The following is a 17,337-nucleotide window of genomic DNA, read 5'->3' on the forward strand; positions in this document are numbered from 1 at the left end:
ACTTCTCACGTATCCAATAAAATATTCTATTCTGTTTTGTTAAAAAGTTAATATTTGAGATATTTTGTTACTAGGGTTTCTTACAGAATTCTATTTTTAAATAAATAGTTTAAATTTAATTTATCCATAGAAAATTAGGCAAACAAGCCTGAGGAACACATACAATACCAGGCTTGAGTTCTCCTTAAGATATATTCATCTTGCTAATTGAAAGAAGACAATTGGAAAGGGCTACATACTCTATGATTCAAATTATATGATATTCTGGAAAAGGCAAAACTATACAGACAGCTAACATATCACTGATTACCACTGCACTTCAGCCTTGGGAACAGAGTGAAACTCTGTCTCAAACAAAGAAACACAACAAACAACAACAAAAAAAACCATGAATAGACAAGCAAACAAATAAATAAAACCATGATGGGAGTATTTCAAAAAGATACAGGAGTCAACTGAAAGTGTCCCAAATGACCATACTAGGAACAATTTGAACAATATAATAAATAAGTAGTATTAAATTCTACCCCAACATAGGAAATAAATGTCCATGAGTCCATACTGATATAAGTCAATGAATGAATAATAAATGGGAGAGAAAAGACAAATCTATGCGGAATTCCAAATAATTTATTTTCATACTTTGTCCTTAAGGAGTTAGACAATAATTTCCTGCTTCTTAAGTGCGGACTGTGCAAAGTAACTTTCTTTCCAAAAGTGCAATATGGAAATGGGAAATAATAAAAGAGTACCTTTACAGCAGAGAAACCTGACGAACACTATCTCATGCCAGGTGATCAAGGCTAACATCACAGTAATAGGTCACATTGATAGAATGTACACTTAATAAGATGCGGTTAAAATGACACTGTATATCTATAGTTGTTCTCTCAAAACACATAACCCTACTCTAATCAGGGGAAAAACCTCATACAAACCTCAGTTGAGATACATTCTTCAAAGCATCTCACTAGTTATACTCACAACTGTCAAGGTCATCAAAAGCAAGAAACACCTGAGAAACTCTTACAAGGAAACAAGCCGGAGACATGATTAATAAATGTAATGTGATAATCTGAATTGAACCCTGGAACAACAACAACAAAAATTAGAAAAAAATCCTGAGAAAACTGAAATAAATTATGAACTTTAGTTAATAATAATATATTAATGTGTTGATTCAATTGTGACAAATGTACTAAATTCACATAAATTTTAATAATAGAGACAACTGGGTATAGGGTATAAGGGAGTACTACCTTTGTGCTATCTTGATACAATAATTTTGTAAATCTAAAACTAATATAAAATTATTTTAAAATATTATGTTTAAGTTTTGATAGGGTAACTGCTTTTCTATCCTCTTGTTCATTGGTTAGTTTGTTATTTTGTATAGTTTTTTGGTTATTTGCCTCCAGTGTCTGGTAATCATTGTTGGTTTGCTATTATACATGCATAACAAAATTACACAATGTGGATATGGGAACAAAAGTTTCTTGATAATTTTATAAGTGACTTTCCATGACCCCGATCCCTCCATAAAAAGATGTGAATGTAGGGATGTAAGGTTCTGCACAGGGGTGAGCAAGGTGTTCTGATTAACACACTTTTCATTAAGAAGCATATGTAGATAACAGGAAGATGAATGCCCTTAAATAGTTTAACTCAAATGCACTTTTTAAATTGCACTTTAATTTTGAAAATCAGACCTTTCCCCAGGCTTGGTTATAGTTCTTTCTTTTATATATATATATATATTTTATTATACTTTAAGTTCTAGGGTACATGTGCACAACATGAAGGTTTGTTACATATGTATACATGTGCCACGTTGGTGTGCTGCACCCACTAACTGAGAGAAGAAGGCTTCAGACGATCAAACTTCTCCGGGTTATAGTTCTTTCTTAATGTCTATATTATTCCTCCTGCTATTGCCCAACACCTCTTCCTTCCTCTGCATTGCTTGTTTTAATTGGCGATCTGAGTTTGAAGAATAGGCATAGGCTACTCCCTGTTTTTCAGGCAGTCCAATTCTTTTCCAGAATATCATATAATTTGAATCATAGATCATGTAGCCCTTTCCAATTGTCTTCTTTCAATTAACAATATGAATATATCTTAAGGAGAACTCAAGCCTGGTATTGTATGTGTTCCTCAGGCTTGTTTGCCTAATTTTCTATGGATAAACTAAATTTAAACTATTTACTTAAAAACAGAATTCTGTAAGAAACCCTAGTAACAAAGTATCTCTTAAGGCTGACTCTGTTCACCAGCTTCTTAACATCCTTTGGGCATCTCCTGGCAAGAAGCACTCTCTCCTCTGTGCTAGCCAATTTTGGTTATATTAATGGTTTCATTTGTCCTAATATCTTTTTCAATAAAGTGTTGTCTCTTTGCTATTTTACAGAAGTTCTTTAAATTTTCTCATCTACCAGTGGCATAATTACTTATTTTATTTTTTGGTGTTGTGTTATTAACTTAAATTTTTTTTTCATTCATGAGATTCTTGAAGGTGGTCAGGTAAACATGATGATGGTTCTGGTCAAGTTTTAAATGAGAAACTTCTATGAGAGTCGCTTGTGAAATTGTTTGAAATATCATTTCCTTCTGTCTATTGTAATATGATCTCTAAGTAAAATTTCAATATATACGATTTAGAATGAGATCTGCCACTCTGTTACATAATGCTGAGGAACAGAAGCTGCTTATGGAACAAATCGGTATAGCTTGCAACAAAACAAAACAAAACAAAAACAAATATTTTCATCTCAACTTAAGCATTATGTTAAATAGCAAAAGAATGCCATCAAGAAGTGCACATAAATAAAGTATAAATATGAAAAGCATTGGCATTGTTTTATTCTTTGAGACCATTTACTTACTTTTCTCCATTTATGTGGCCTCTAGAAAATCTCCAACATACATACAACCTTTTCACAAAAATGAGAACATTTGGTTGGAAGTTGTGGGACTCAAATTAACAACTTAAATATATATATATGTGTGTATATATGTATATGTGTGTGTATACATACACATATATATATGTATACACACACATATATACACACACACAAACATATATATATACTCACACACAACTGAGGATGAGAATGAGATCAGAAAACATCCTCCCTTCTGTCTTTTTTTAATCTTATTTTGTTTGTTGTTGTTTGTTGTTTTTGTTTTTTGAGGTTAAAATTTTTTTCAGCTTTATTGAGGTATAATTCATAAATAAAATTGTACATATTTAAAGCAAACAATATGATAATTTTATATACACATACATTGTGAAATGATTGGCACAATCAGGTGAACTCATCTGTCACCCACCAAGGGCAAGGTCAAGTCTATTTATCATTCACTAAGCTATTCTGTGCTCAAATTTAGGTAAGCTACCTTCTTTGGGCAATATGTGTACTACACATTAGAGGGAAAGTATTTCATTGCTCTTCCAGTATTGCTTTAAATTATTTTCACTGTAGTATTTCTTGATTATAAAGAAATATAAAACAGGTTAATTTACTTAATATTAACACAAATTAATAAACCTAAAAATTTAAAATAACATCAATTTAACATGACTGAGGCTTTTAAACATGACTTTTCTCTATGCATAGCACTGGAAAATCAAAATACTTGTTAAGTAAAGTGTGACACTTTTTGGCCTTACTCATTTAAAATATATTGTTTACCTTAAAATATCACCTCTGTTCCTTTATCATCTATACTGGCATTAATATTTTACCATGTATACTAAGATGATAATAAAACGAATATAACTGTAAAGGAAAAAATAACAACAGAAATTTGTTTGTAGCACTTGATTTAAATTGGTCATTTAAATGACTCAAAAATGTTGACATGAATTTTTTGTACTATTATCAAAACTAAAACAACTTATGTTACACACATATACACTCACACACATATATCCATATGTGTATATATGTTTATGTTTGTATTTTTTTCTTCAAATACAACTTGTAAAATATGGGAAACCTTCCCTATCTTCTTCTCGAAGTCATCGGAGGATTGGAGAATGGAAAAATCAAAAATACCTTCTCAGGACCCTATCCTGTGTAACTGACAAAGTATACAATATTCTAACAGAGTTTTTCTATGAATAATTATTTATTAGCAGTTGAATATATGGTGATGAAGTGAAAAGAATGATAAAATAATAATCTACATAATATTTACCAATGACAAAGAAGTCACTAGGCATGGTTTTATATGTTGGTAATATCTAAGATATGACTCACATCAAAAATCTATCAGAATTACTTCTGTTGCTTGAAGGATGTTGAGTTATTATACTGAATGTCAAAGATCATTCATTTTATCTTTAGCTAAATATTGTCAATTAAATGTACCTCACCAGCCAAAAAGCTTGATTGGTTTGAGTTTCAGATGTGTACTGGGACAGAATTAATTTTATGTCATCCAATGCTATCTATAGTGATAGAATTAGGGGCAATTACATTTTCTTAATGAGATTCTTCCTAAGAGAGTTGAGCAGAATGCTTGTGATGAGAAACAAACTAGGAGATTTACCATGAATACATATTTTTGTAAATAGCCCTGGGGAAAATTTAATTCCTTCAAAAGTGTAAAATTAAAATAAACAAACAAAATTTTGCTTAGAAGTATCTCTTCTCTGCAATTCATTCTTAAATATTACATCAATTTTAATACAATAAATCAATAAAAATAATTGGGCTGATTTTCTCTTATATTAATTGGTTACTAAGCATACATTGCGATGACAATTATACATTTCTGTTTCATGTTAACCCAGATAATTGTGATTGGTTTAAAACTATTCATATGCATTAGTATATTATATGTATTGCTTAAGTACATATTATCTGTTTATATTTAATTATTAGTAGTCTAGCTTTGAACTCTTCATACGATTTGAAAATTTCAATAAAATGCCTTGATAAATCATAGAATACTCAAAATCGTAACTGAAATCTTAGGTTAATGCTATCAAACACTTATTTATTTGTGATCAAATGGACTGACTAGATTATATAAGTTAGCTTCTTAAAATACTATAATTTAGCATGTTAAATTTAAATATATACAATTTACATTAGAGATAGAACAGTCATAGATAGATGATAGGTAGACAATGAAGAAAACCAAAGATAGTTATATGACTCTGAATATGACAATGTATGCAAGTAGAGAAAGATAGGTGTGAAGAGTAACAGCAGAATGTAAGGATCAATTAGTACCTGCAGCTACAGTAGAAAAAGAAAAAAAATGTCCATCAGAATCTGAGCTCAAGTAAATGCAGATACGTGAGAATGCACGATAATTGGCAGATCAGAATTATTCTGTGTGTCAACATTGAATCTTCAATCCATTTCAGTCTGTTTTCCATCTTCTCCCTTCCTTCAAATTTGTTATCAACATGCCATCAATGGCTTCCATATTGCAAAACTCAGCGGCATTTAAAATATTATCCACTCTTCTCTTGGTAAAAGTCATGCTTACATTTCAAGTCCAGCTGAAGTAATTATTTTCTAATGGTCCTGAATCTTCAAAATTTATTTGCAGCATATTAAATTAAAGACTCCTTTTTGCTTTAAACATGCTGTTTATGCAGGTATATAAAAATATATCATTTAATTAGTGTAACCTCCACTGTTTGTCAAAAAAAAGTGAAATTAAGTAATAGAAGATATCTAAATTGATTTTTTAGTCTTAAAAATGTTAGTTTTGTTGGAAGATGCTTTAAGAGAATAGTTGTCTTTAAGAATTTTCAGCACCAGCAACACTACAAGTTATGGATGTAAGCATGACCCTACTCACTGTCAGCCTATCTTTGTGTTTATGTTGAATAACTTAAAATATCTTGTCAGAAGGCTCAAAGAATATACCCAATAATTAAACAGCTTACACCTTTGTGTTTTAATTATTTTCTTCAAGTATTTAATTATCTTTATGATCTTGTTTGTTATTTTTATTCTTTTTCCTACTTTTTTAACTCAATCCCTCATCTTAGTTTAATTACTATTTTCACAAGCTAGTATCACAAACAAATATATTATTCGTCTTCCAACTGCACATGACTCTAGTGGTAATACCTTCACTCTAAAAATATTAATACATTGCTAAATAATTCTTTTTCTATGACACTAGCAAAAGTGAATCTATTTTTGCATGAGCTCTTCCAACTATTATACATACATATTCATCTATTTGTCCAGGAAAAAAGCATGCAGTATCTACTACATGCCAAATTATTTTTAGCCACTGGAGCTATGGTTATATATGAACTAGATATTAATCTAATATCACGATAATGTTCTTGCCATTTTAGATCATGTATTCTAGTAGGAAAAGACAACAAAATATGTAAACAAACATATCAACATTCTAACTTCAGAAAGTAAATAAGTGCTCTTAAGAAACTTACTGATATAATAGAGTGACTTGATGAGTAGAATACCATCTAATGAGTGGCCAGAGAAAGACTGAAAATATTGCATGTGAGCCAAAGGATAAAATGTCCTGTGAAAGCCCAAATTTAATCAGTGGCTAAGTCATTGGTATCATGTAGCTTATAAAAAGGTGCTTACATTTTTCTTCATTTAGGAGACTTTATATCACAGAAGAAAAAAACATATTTTGATATGGTCCTTTTTAATACTATGGAAGAACAGACTGCAAAAGTACAGAAAGGAAGGCAGAGAATCTAATTAGGTGGCTATTACCCTAATACATGCAACTTAAATCAAGAAGATGGCAGTGTGAGATGGAAGGAAGATGGGCTTCAGTTATACTTTGAGAGAACTGAAAGACTTGTGGTTACATAAGACAGAGCAGTTTAGTGAAAAGAAAAAAAAAAGAATGAAAATCCCTTGAGTTTTTGCTTCAGCATTTGTATTGATGGTGGAGCCATTTACTAAAATAAGAAGAATATGGGAAGAAGCATTTTTGAGGGATGGGCAATCAAGAGTTTACTGTGATGCATGCCAGTATAAAAAACAATTGGAGATATTCAGAAAGTAGCTAGAAAAAACGATTTTGAAACACACGGCAGATGGCCTTATTAGATAGGTATTTTGAAGACACATGCATATTGCTTATTCTAAAATCACTGGTTGTATGCAAGTGGATTTAGATATGTATTCTGGGGCACCCTGACGGTAAGCTTTAGTTAGGAGATAGAGAATCCAGCAAAGAGGATTCATACGTGGTCACTGAGTAAAATAAAAAAGAAATAAGACACAATGCTTTCATGTCGACATGTCATATCAAGAAAGAAATATGTTTCAAGAGAGGAAATGCTAAATGAGGCAAGTGATACTAAGATTAAGGAGTATACCAAAAGAAAAACACAGAATTTGATATAATGGCCCTGACAGGATTAATTTCATTGGAATGCTTGACAGGAAAGTAAATTGAGGCTAAATTAATATCACAAACAAGTCAAGGGAATGGCAACAAAGTTTCATCAGTCCTTCAAAATGCATAATTTGAAGGGAAATCCTATCATTTGTGACAACATGGATAAATCTGGAGTACATTATGTTAAGTGAAACAAGCCAGGCACAGAAAGAAAAATGCTGACTGATCTCACTTATATGTGGAATCTAAAAAAGTTGAATTCATACAAGAAAGAAGAATGGTGGCTACCAAGGGTTAAGGGGGTGGAGTTGGGGAAACACTGGTAAAAGAATACAAAATTTCACTTAGGAGGAGAAAATTCAATGACCTATTGTACAACATGGTGACTAAAATTAATAACAATGTACTATATTCTTAGAAATTGCTGAGTGTATTTTATGCTCTTACCACAAAAAAAGATAAGTATGTGAGATAATGCATACATTAAATAGCTCAGTTTAGTCATTCCACAATGTATATATATTTAAATTTATATACCATTGATACATACATACAATTTTTCTCAATTAAAAGTAAAGGTAAAAATATATAACTTAATGAAATTTATTTTGGTAAATGCAGATGTTATGGTCATAACTTATTAGCACAGAAATTAATGATTCCACAGTAAAAATAAAATAATTATAGGAGCAAAGCTCTTAAGTGAGTTAGGGCATATTTGAACTAAAACATGAACATAGGTTTGGAGTGGTAGGTTTAACTTATTTTAGAAGAAGAAAGGTTTAGGTTACTGTAGCCTTGTAGTACAGTTCGAAGTCAGGTAGCGTGATGCCTCCAGCTTTCTTCTTTTGGCTTAGGATTGACTTGGCAATGCAGGCTCTTTTTTGGTTCCATATGAACTTTAAAGTAGTTTTTTCCAATTCTGTGAAGAAAGTCATTGGTAGCTTGATGGGGATGGCATTGAATCTATAAATTACCTTGGGCAGTATGGCCATTTTCACGACATTGATTCTTCCTATCCATGAGCACGGAATGTTCTTCCATTTGTTTGTATCCTCTTTTATTTCATTGAGCACTGGTTTGTAGTTCTCCTTGAAGAGGTGCTTCACATCCCTTCTAAGTTGGATTCCTAGGTATTTTATTCTCTTTGAAGCAATTGTGAATGTCATGATTTGACTCTCTGTTTGTCTGTTACTGGTGTATAAGAATGCTTGTGACTTTTGCACATCGATTTTGTATCCTGAGACTTTGCTGAAGTTGCTTATCAGCTTAAGGAGATTTTGAGCTGAGACGACAGTAACCAAAACAGCATGGTACTGGTAGCAAAACAGAGATATAGACCAATGGAACAGAACACAGCCCTCAGAAATAATGCCACATATCCACAACTATCTGATCTTAGAAAAACATGACAAAAACAAGCAATGGGGAAAGGTTCCCTATTTAATAAATGGTGCTGGGAAAACTGGCTAGCCATATGTAGAAAGCTGAAACTGGATCCCTTCCTTACACCTTATACAAAAATTAATTCAAGATGCATTAAAGACTTACATGTTAGACCTAAAACCATAAAAACCCTAGAAGAAAACCTAGGCAATACTATTCAGGACAGAGGCATGGCAAGGACTTCATGTCTAAAACACCAAAAGCAATGGCAACAAAAGCCAAAATTGACAAATGGGATCTAATTGAACTAAACAGCTTCTGCACAGCAAAAGAAACTACCATCAGAGTGAACAGGCAACCTACAGAATGGGAGAACATTTTTGCAATCTACTTATCTGACAAAGGGCTAATATCCAGAATCTACAATGAACTCAAGCAAATTTACGAGAAAAAAACAAACAACCCCATCAACAAGTGGGCAAAGGATATGAACAGACACTTCTCAAAAGAAGACATTTACGCAGCCAAAAGACACATGAAAAAATGCTCATCATCACTGGCCATCAGAGAAATGCAAATGAAAACTACAATGAGATACCATCTCACATCAGTTAGAATGGCAATCATTAAAAAGTCAGGAAACAACAGGTGCTGGAGAGGATGTGGAGAAACAGGAACACTTTTACACTGTTGGTGGGACTGTAAACTAGTTCAACCATTGTGGAAGTCAGTGAGGCGACTCCTCAGGGATCTAGAACTAGAAATACCATTTGACTGAGCCATCCCATTACTGGGTATATACCCAAAGATTATAAATCATGCAGCTATAAAGACACATGCACACATATGTTTACTGTGGCACTATTCACAATAACAAAGACTTGGAACCAAGCCAAATGTCCAACAATGATAGACTGGATTAAGAAAATGTGGCACATATATACACCATGGAATACTATGCAGCCATAAAAATGATGAGTTCATGTCCTTTGTAGAGACATGGATGAAGCTAGAAACCATCATTCTCAGCAAACTATTGCAAGGACAAAAAACCAAACACTACATGATCTCACTCATAGGTGGGAATTGAAAAATGAGAACATATGGACACAGGAAGGGGAACATCACACACTGGGGCCTGTTGTGGGGTGGGGAATGGGGGAGGGATAGCATTAGGAGATATACTTAATGTAAATGATGAGTTAATGGGTACAGCACACCAACATGGCACATGTATACATATGTAACAAACCTGCACATGTACCCTAAAACTTAAAGTATAATAAAAAAAAGAAAGATGTTTATTCATTGTAATATAAACAAGGAAGATTACACAACTAAAAAGAAAAGAAGTTTTGTAGATTTGACATTATGTAGTACAAAGAATTTCTGCCTGATTGCTTCCATTTCATTAAGACTCAATATATGTAAAGCTCTTAGAATAGTATCTGGCCCTGAGAAGGTGCAACATAATTGTTAGTTATTAATATTTCTCAATGAAGTATGAAGCAAAGTCATAAGCTGAAAATAATGAGAGGGTGGAACAGTGTGAGAAAAAAACAACATAATCATAGTTTGGAAACAATATTTCTTTACTTCTGGAGGTTTTCTTTTTCTTGTAAAGAATGTTATTTTATGTGACTCCATTGGTCCTTCTCTGATCCTATACTCATTCTGCCCTTGAGAGGCACAGAATCATAGCTTAACTGCAAATTTTAAAGTAAATCACTGGACATGTATAGCTTAATTATGCTGGAGTTTCTTCTAGGCAGTAACCTCTTTGAATTTAGCAGGCAATCTCCTAATATAACTAGGGTAAGTTAACTTATATGGGCTAAGCTGTTTTAAACTTGAGATCTGCCCTGGTCCATCACTACTGTGCTAATATGTCTATATCTGCCATACACTGGAATTTATTATGAGTAGGCTTTTGGTTTGTAAATATTAAGCTATGTCCTCCAACTTAGATTTCATCATGAACAAAGTTGATGGGTTAGCTTTCATCTATTATTCCTTTGTCTTGTTGGTCACTTAGTTTAGAACAGAATCAAGGAACAAAGGAAATATTTAATTATTCTCCTTAGAGACTCCTATTATCCTCCAAAAGATTACTGGTTATGTAGTCTTGGGCAAGTTAATTAATATATATTTAAACCAATTTCCACATCAATTAAATATGGATAATAAGAGAACTGATCTCATGAGGTGGTTTGGGGCACTTATAATAATGATTAAAAGTCTGCTTTCAAGTTAGTAAATGCTTTATAAATGTGAACTGTCTTTTGGAATGTAAATCAAAAATAAGAATAGCAGCTAACTGAGTGAAACCAAGGACCAAGGGCAGAAAATAATAACAAAGGAAACAGATCAAGGAAGAAGAAAAGTACATTATATATACGTACAGAATCTCAATTAGTTCATTGACATTTTTAGGCTCAATTGGGAAGTATTTCCTCAAGCGGCACATAAAAATTTAAAAGCTGTTCTCTACTTCATTTCCCAAGTTGTTTATAAGGATGATGACAAGTTAAATGTGAAAATACTATAAATACTTAGATTTTCAATCAAAGTTGGCAAGTTAACACCATCAAAATGACAAGATGATCTGCCAGGGTCCAAGTTGGACTGTACTGTGTTATTTGTTAAGCTTAGTGTTAAATGTTCATTGATGCAAACATTCATTCAAATTTGTAGATGTCTTTGACTTGTTTGCTAAGGGAGAAAGATTTAATTATGACAATGCCTATCACAATGTTTGAATGGTTCGAGAGTCATCAAAAGCACATTAAGTGCATTGGTTTTGGTTTTAAAATTTTTATCCTCACCTCCTCTCCCCTTGAAAAAAAACAAAAGTAGAGATAAGAGAAGATGGTATTTCAAGTAGAGGGAAAAATTACGCAAAATAATGAAGGTAAAAGTAATGCAAATTATTTAAAATATAGAATTGAACATATGGGGCAGTGTCAACAGGTCAAAGTAAGTAAGCTTGAGGTTTAGTCCACAAAAGGAGTATGAATTTCATTCTCAATGTGATGGAGAAAACAAAGTAAGATGTTAAATAGAGAGTGGTTGAAAGGTTTGTTTTCAGAAAGATGTTTAGTTTATTTTATTCTTTATTTTTGCCAGAACAGAATGAAAGCCCATAAGACTAAAGTAAAGGCAGGGGGGGCCTACAAGAGGTTATTAGCATAAGTCAGATGAGGCTGGAATGGAGCCTTATTGTAGTAAGTTGTCTTGTTCTTCAATCTAGGAAAATAACACATTCCTACTCATTGCCACGTGACTGGAAGTGATTCCCTGTAAGAGAAGTATACTTCCCTAGGTGGCTTACTGGGTTGGCCCTATTACTTGCTTGGACCTGTAACGTGTGAACGGTGTAACAGTGTGTTACTTCTGTGAACCCTTTAAGTGTCATTAGATATATCCTCCCTTCACCTTCTCATTTCCTTCAGTAACGAAAACAGCATGTCCAAAGAAAGACTGATTCTTCCCTAAGTACCAAATGTGAAAACATATGCAACAAAGATGCAGGCATCCACTAGCAGCTGCAGACATCTAACATGACAGAAAAAGAAATGCTTACTGTAGGAGGCCACTGAGATTTTTGATTACTTGTTACCTCCATAGTATACTGAGAAAATACACTTAAAGCTGCAGCAATAGAGGTGAAGAAAACCTGGATTAAAAGGCATATAAGCAGATGATTGACAGGAATAAATAAGAAAAATGAAAGATGATTCTCAATCATCCATGTGAGTAACTAACCACTATTAAAGTGCAGGCACTATACTCATTTTATTCTCAAAACATTGTTGTAATACAAATATTGTATTTACTCCACTTACAGGTAAAATAATTTACACTCAGAGAGTCTGTCATAGGTCAAACAAGTAATTAGCAGGAAAAAAAGGAAGGCAATATGATACTCCATTATTAATGAAAGAGGAGGAACAAGTTTGTGCATAATAATGAATAGTAGATAACATTAAATGAGATTTTCTCAGTTGTAGTAGCTGGATCCTCACTTTAAGCATACTCAATTGATTCATGCTGATATGGTTTGGTTCTGTGTCCCCACTCAAACCTCATCTCAAATTGTAATCTCCATGTGTCAAAGGAGGAACCTGTAATTCCCACATGTTGAGCAAGGGAGGCGATTGGTTCATGGAGGTGGTTTCCCCCATGCTATTCTCATGATAGTGAGTTCTCACAAGATCCAGTGGTTTTATAAGGGGCTCTTCTCCATTCACTCTCTTCTCTCTCTCCTGCCACCATATGAGGAAGATCTTTGCTTCCCCTTTCTGCCGGTGATTTATTTCCTGAGGTGCCGAGACCAGCTCGGTCGGGGAGACCCTAACCCAGCGGCGATAGCGGAATTAAAGACACACACACAGAAATATAGAGGTGTGAAGTGGGAAATCAGGGGTCTCACAGCCTTCAGAGCTGAGAGCCCTGAACAGAGATTTACCCACATATTTATTAACAGCAAACCAGTCATTAGCATTGTTTCTATAGATGTTAAATTAACTAAAAGTATCCCTTATGGGAAACGAAGGGATGGGCCGAATTAATTGCAGCAGGAACACGCCCTTAAGACACAGATTGCTCATGTTTTGTTTGTGGCTTAAGAATGCCTTTAAGCGGTTTTCTGTCCTGGGCGGGTCAGGTGTTCCTTGCCCTCATTCCGTTAAACCCACAACCTTCCAGCTTGGGCATTAGGGCCATTATGGACATGTTACAGTGCTGCAGAGATTTTATTTATGGCCAGTTTTGGGGCCAGTTTATGGCCGGATTTTGGGGGACTTGCTCCCAACACTGAGGTCACATCAGCCATGAAGAACTGTGAGTCACTTAAATCTCTTTCCTTTATAAATTACTCAGTCTCGGGTTTGTCTTTACAGCATTGTGAAAACGAACTAATACACATGCCTTTGGTACATCCAAGGATTTACTCAAACTATAGCCACTGCTACAACCAATAGCCCAACATTTAAAGTTGCTGTTTCTCCTTCTACATATCTTGGATCAAATTTATTTTTCTTAGTTTAATTATGTTTCCACTAATTGTTTAGAATATGGTTATTAGCAATTTAGAGATAATGATCACAGAGGAAGATACCTAAACTAAAACCTGTTGAAGATAATTTTATTGGCTCTATTTAGACCTGATGTCCATCTCCTGAACTAATTACTGTGGACTGAGGAATAACTGACAAGACCTGCACAGCTACGGGATGTGCAAAATAATGAGATAGAGCATCCCTTAAGAACTAGTTAAAGTTATGAAAGGTTACTATGAAAAGCAAGCAGGAATTAGGAAAGATAAAGTACAAAAGGTGTCACTGTAGACAATCATTGCTTGCAAATTATTGTGAACCTTATGTGGTATATCCAGTGACAAATATATTGTTGGGGCTCAGAAGAAAGCCCTGGATTCAAGCTATAGGTTTTTAAATTATGGGCAGATAGATGGCAATTAAAGACTTAAGTCTTTCTGTACTATTTTTATCATTTTTTCAGTAAATTTTAGACTTCTTTGATCTTCCAACTTATATTTCTGTAGTAATTATAATTTAAATATTAATTTGAAGAAATAATCAGTAATTAAGAAATGATACTGATTTCAATTCCTTTGGATATGTACTCACAGTGGCATTTCTGGATCATATGGTAATTATCTTATTATTTTGTTGTGGAACCTCCATCAAATATGTGTGTGTGTGTGTGTGTGTGTGCACCTACATCAAAGAAAATGTGTAAATATTACACATTTAAAGTATTTCCCTTATTATTTTCATGGCACTGTGATTTTTAAAGTATCAGGCCACGTCTTGGCAATGAAACAGAAGAAAAGCATCATCCTGTATTGTGACCTGAAGAAAAAATGAAATAATTTCAAGAAATCATGTTTAAATTGAATGTATCTGGATCTTTGCTCAAATGCTGTTTTTAGCTATTGTGAGGGAAAAAAAAAAAACTAAGAATAACCACCCACCTTTCATGGAATTCAGATCCTTAGTATGCATTTAAAAAAAATAGAAAAAACTGAAGTTTTACACCCAAACTACGTGACAAATGCCTTAACTGTGAGGTCTAGTACCATAAATGTCTGTTTCTTTTGAACCTAAATGACAAGGAGTGCCTTAGTATAATAACTGTATGCTGTTTTAAAGCAAAGTGATACTGTCTTGAAATATTTATACAGCATTAGAATTAGCACAAGGGAAGTTTCTTATACCAGGCTGACATATGGCAGAAAAGAAAGGATTTAGTACTGTAAATATACTAAACAATATAAGTGTTCTAGAAAAGGCACATTTTAATAAATAGAATGTATTAGGTTCTGTGCAAAAGTAATTGCGGTTTTCGCCATTTAAAGTAATGGCAAAAACGGTAATTGCTTGTGCAGCAACCAAAATAGTATCTGTATACCAAATAGTATCTGTCAAGTTAGCAATTATTCTAAACTTTCTGAATGAATTCTAACAAAAATTCATTTTCCAAGAACCCTGTGAACAAATAATATAAATATTAACTCAAAGTTGATAGAAGAATTTGCTCCAAAAGCTCTTTCAACATGAAACTTCCCTTGCAGTTTTGCAGAGCATACATGTGCAATGCCATGGCTTCTCTACTTACAATAAATACTCTCTTCATTCCTGCCAAGTCTCATTAATGTGCTTATATATCTAGCTTTCTTTCTTTACATATGCGCTTTTATTTCTGTTTACATCTCCTTTTAATCGTCTCCTGTAGCCGTTCTTTCTAGAACCATCAATTTAAAATAACTAATATAAAAGATGATAAAAACATTAACAAGAACAAATTTATGGGTTTAAAGTACATAGCCATTATACATAGACTATTAGGTAACAATTATTATATACATTTGCAAAATCAATTATTTTCACAGAGTAGCATCTTTATTAATATTTTATCTGACAATTTGGTGAAATATATACTATCCTAACAATAATTATTTCTTGTTATTGTAGCATTTGCCTTTTAGTTTTTGTTATTATTAAAGGTTCAAGAGGAGACTGAGGAAAACTTGAAATTGTCATATTATTCACTAATATGAAACTTTAAAGAATTGCATTATAAAACTTGGTAGCAGAGTGTTGAATTAGAAAAAAAAAAAAAAAAAAGGTTTTGTGATATGACAGCCCACCCTGGAGAAGAGTAAGCATTTTAGGAAGACCTTTTTTCCATACTGAGATATAAACAGGCTAACAAATGTTGAATATGTAACATAAATATTTTAAGTATCTTAATTTTATTTTTCAAACAAATGTAATTCATGAATATCAGTCCCCATCAATTATTCCAGCTACAGGAACCTTAGGGTTTTTTAAAATTATTCTTTGCTTTCTAGATCTTCTTTATTATTTTCTAGTGTCTTATATGCTACAGTGTTTTGAACAGGATGCATAATACAGAGACCAATAGAAACTCTACTTATCTGTAAATATCATTAGCATTGCTTTTCTCTTTTTTCTTTTTTCTTTCCTTTCTTTTTTCTTTTCTTTTCTTTTTCTTTTTTTTTTTTTTTTGAGAAAGGGTCTCCCTCTTGTGACCCTGGAGTGCAAATGTACAGTGGTATGATCCTAGTAGCTCAACCTCAGCCTCCTGAGTAGCTAGGACTACATGTGTGCACCACCACATCCAAATAATACAATACGTATTTTTTTTTGTAGAGACAGGATATTGCTATGTTACCCAGGCTGGTCTCAAACTCCTGTCCTTAAGCGATCCTCCCATCTCAGCCTTTCTAAGGACTGAGATTAAAGGCAAGAGCCACTGTGCCTGGCTGATAATTACTTCTTAATAATTAAAACTCAGATTAAAACAGAATAACATTATTGAGAAGGTAATGAAAATATTACAAAACATCTAATTTTGGTTATGCTATAAATCAATTATATTATGCCCCAATAAAAAGCTATAGGAAATAATACAAAAGATTATAAACTGTTTAGGAAACAATAGCTATTAGTTTAATATGTTACAGCCTAATGGCCTATAAGAAAATATACCTATGCAGATGCTCTATTTGACATTGATCTGCTTTAATATTTCCCTCTTCAAACAAAATTTATGCAGGGAGAAAGTCCAGATAAAGTTAGTGAAGTCCAGTTGTAGGATTAGATATAACTAGGCCTGACTGCTAAATTGGTACATCGCTCCAAGAAAATTGATATGACTGGTAAATGGCTCACTTCAGGAAATAAGAATCTAGGCCCTATGAGTAAATCAGTAATTTAGGAACAAGGATTGTGGGAGAAATGAGTATGTAAACAAAACTACAAATAAATCATCAAAGCAAAACAACTCTTAGCCACAAAGTACATTATGTTGGTACTGCCTAAGGAGAAAAAAAAGAGATACATTCCCTCTTATGTCACTGAAAACCAGCATTCAATATGGCCACTTCAATGCAATTGCTGTCAATGGACACTAAAATAACAGTAGAGACCAGGGAAAGACTTAATTGTCCATTAAGAGACAACAGTGGAGTTTCTATTCCGGATGGAGGAGTGTATTGTCAGGGGAACAAAAGAGAAAGGGAAGAGTACGATATTA

Source organism: Gorilla gorilla, chromosome 11, assembly GCF_029281585.2.
Source record: "Gorilla gorilla gorilla isolate KB3781 chromosome 11, NHGRI_mGorGor1-v2.1_pri, whole genome shotgun sequence".
Classification (NCBI taxonomy): domain Eukaryota; kingdom Metazoa; phylum Chordata; class Mammalia; order Primates; family Hominidae; genus Gorilla; species Gorilla gorilla.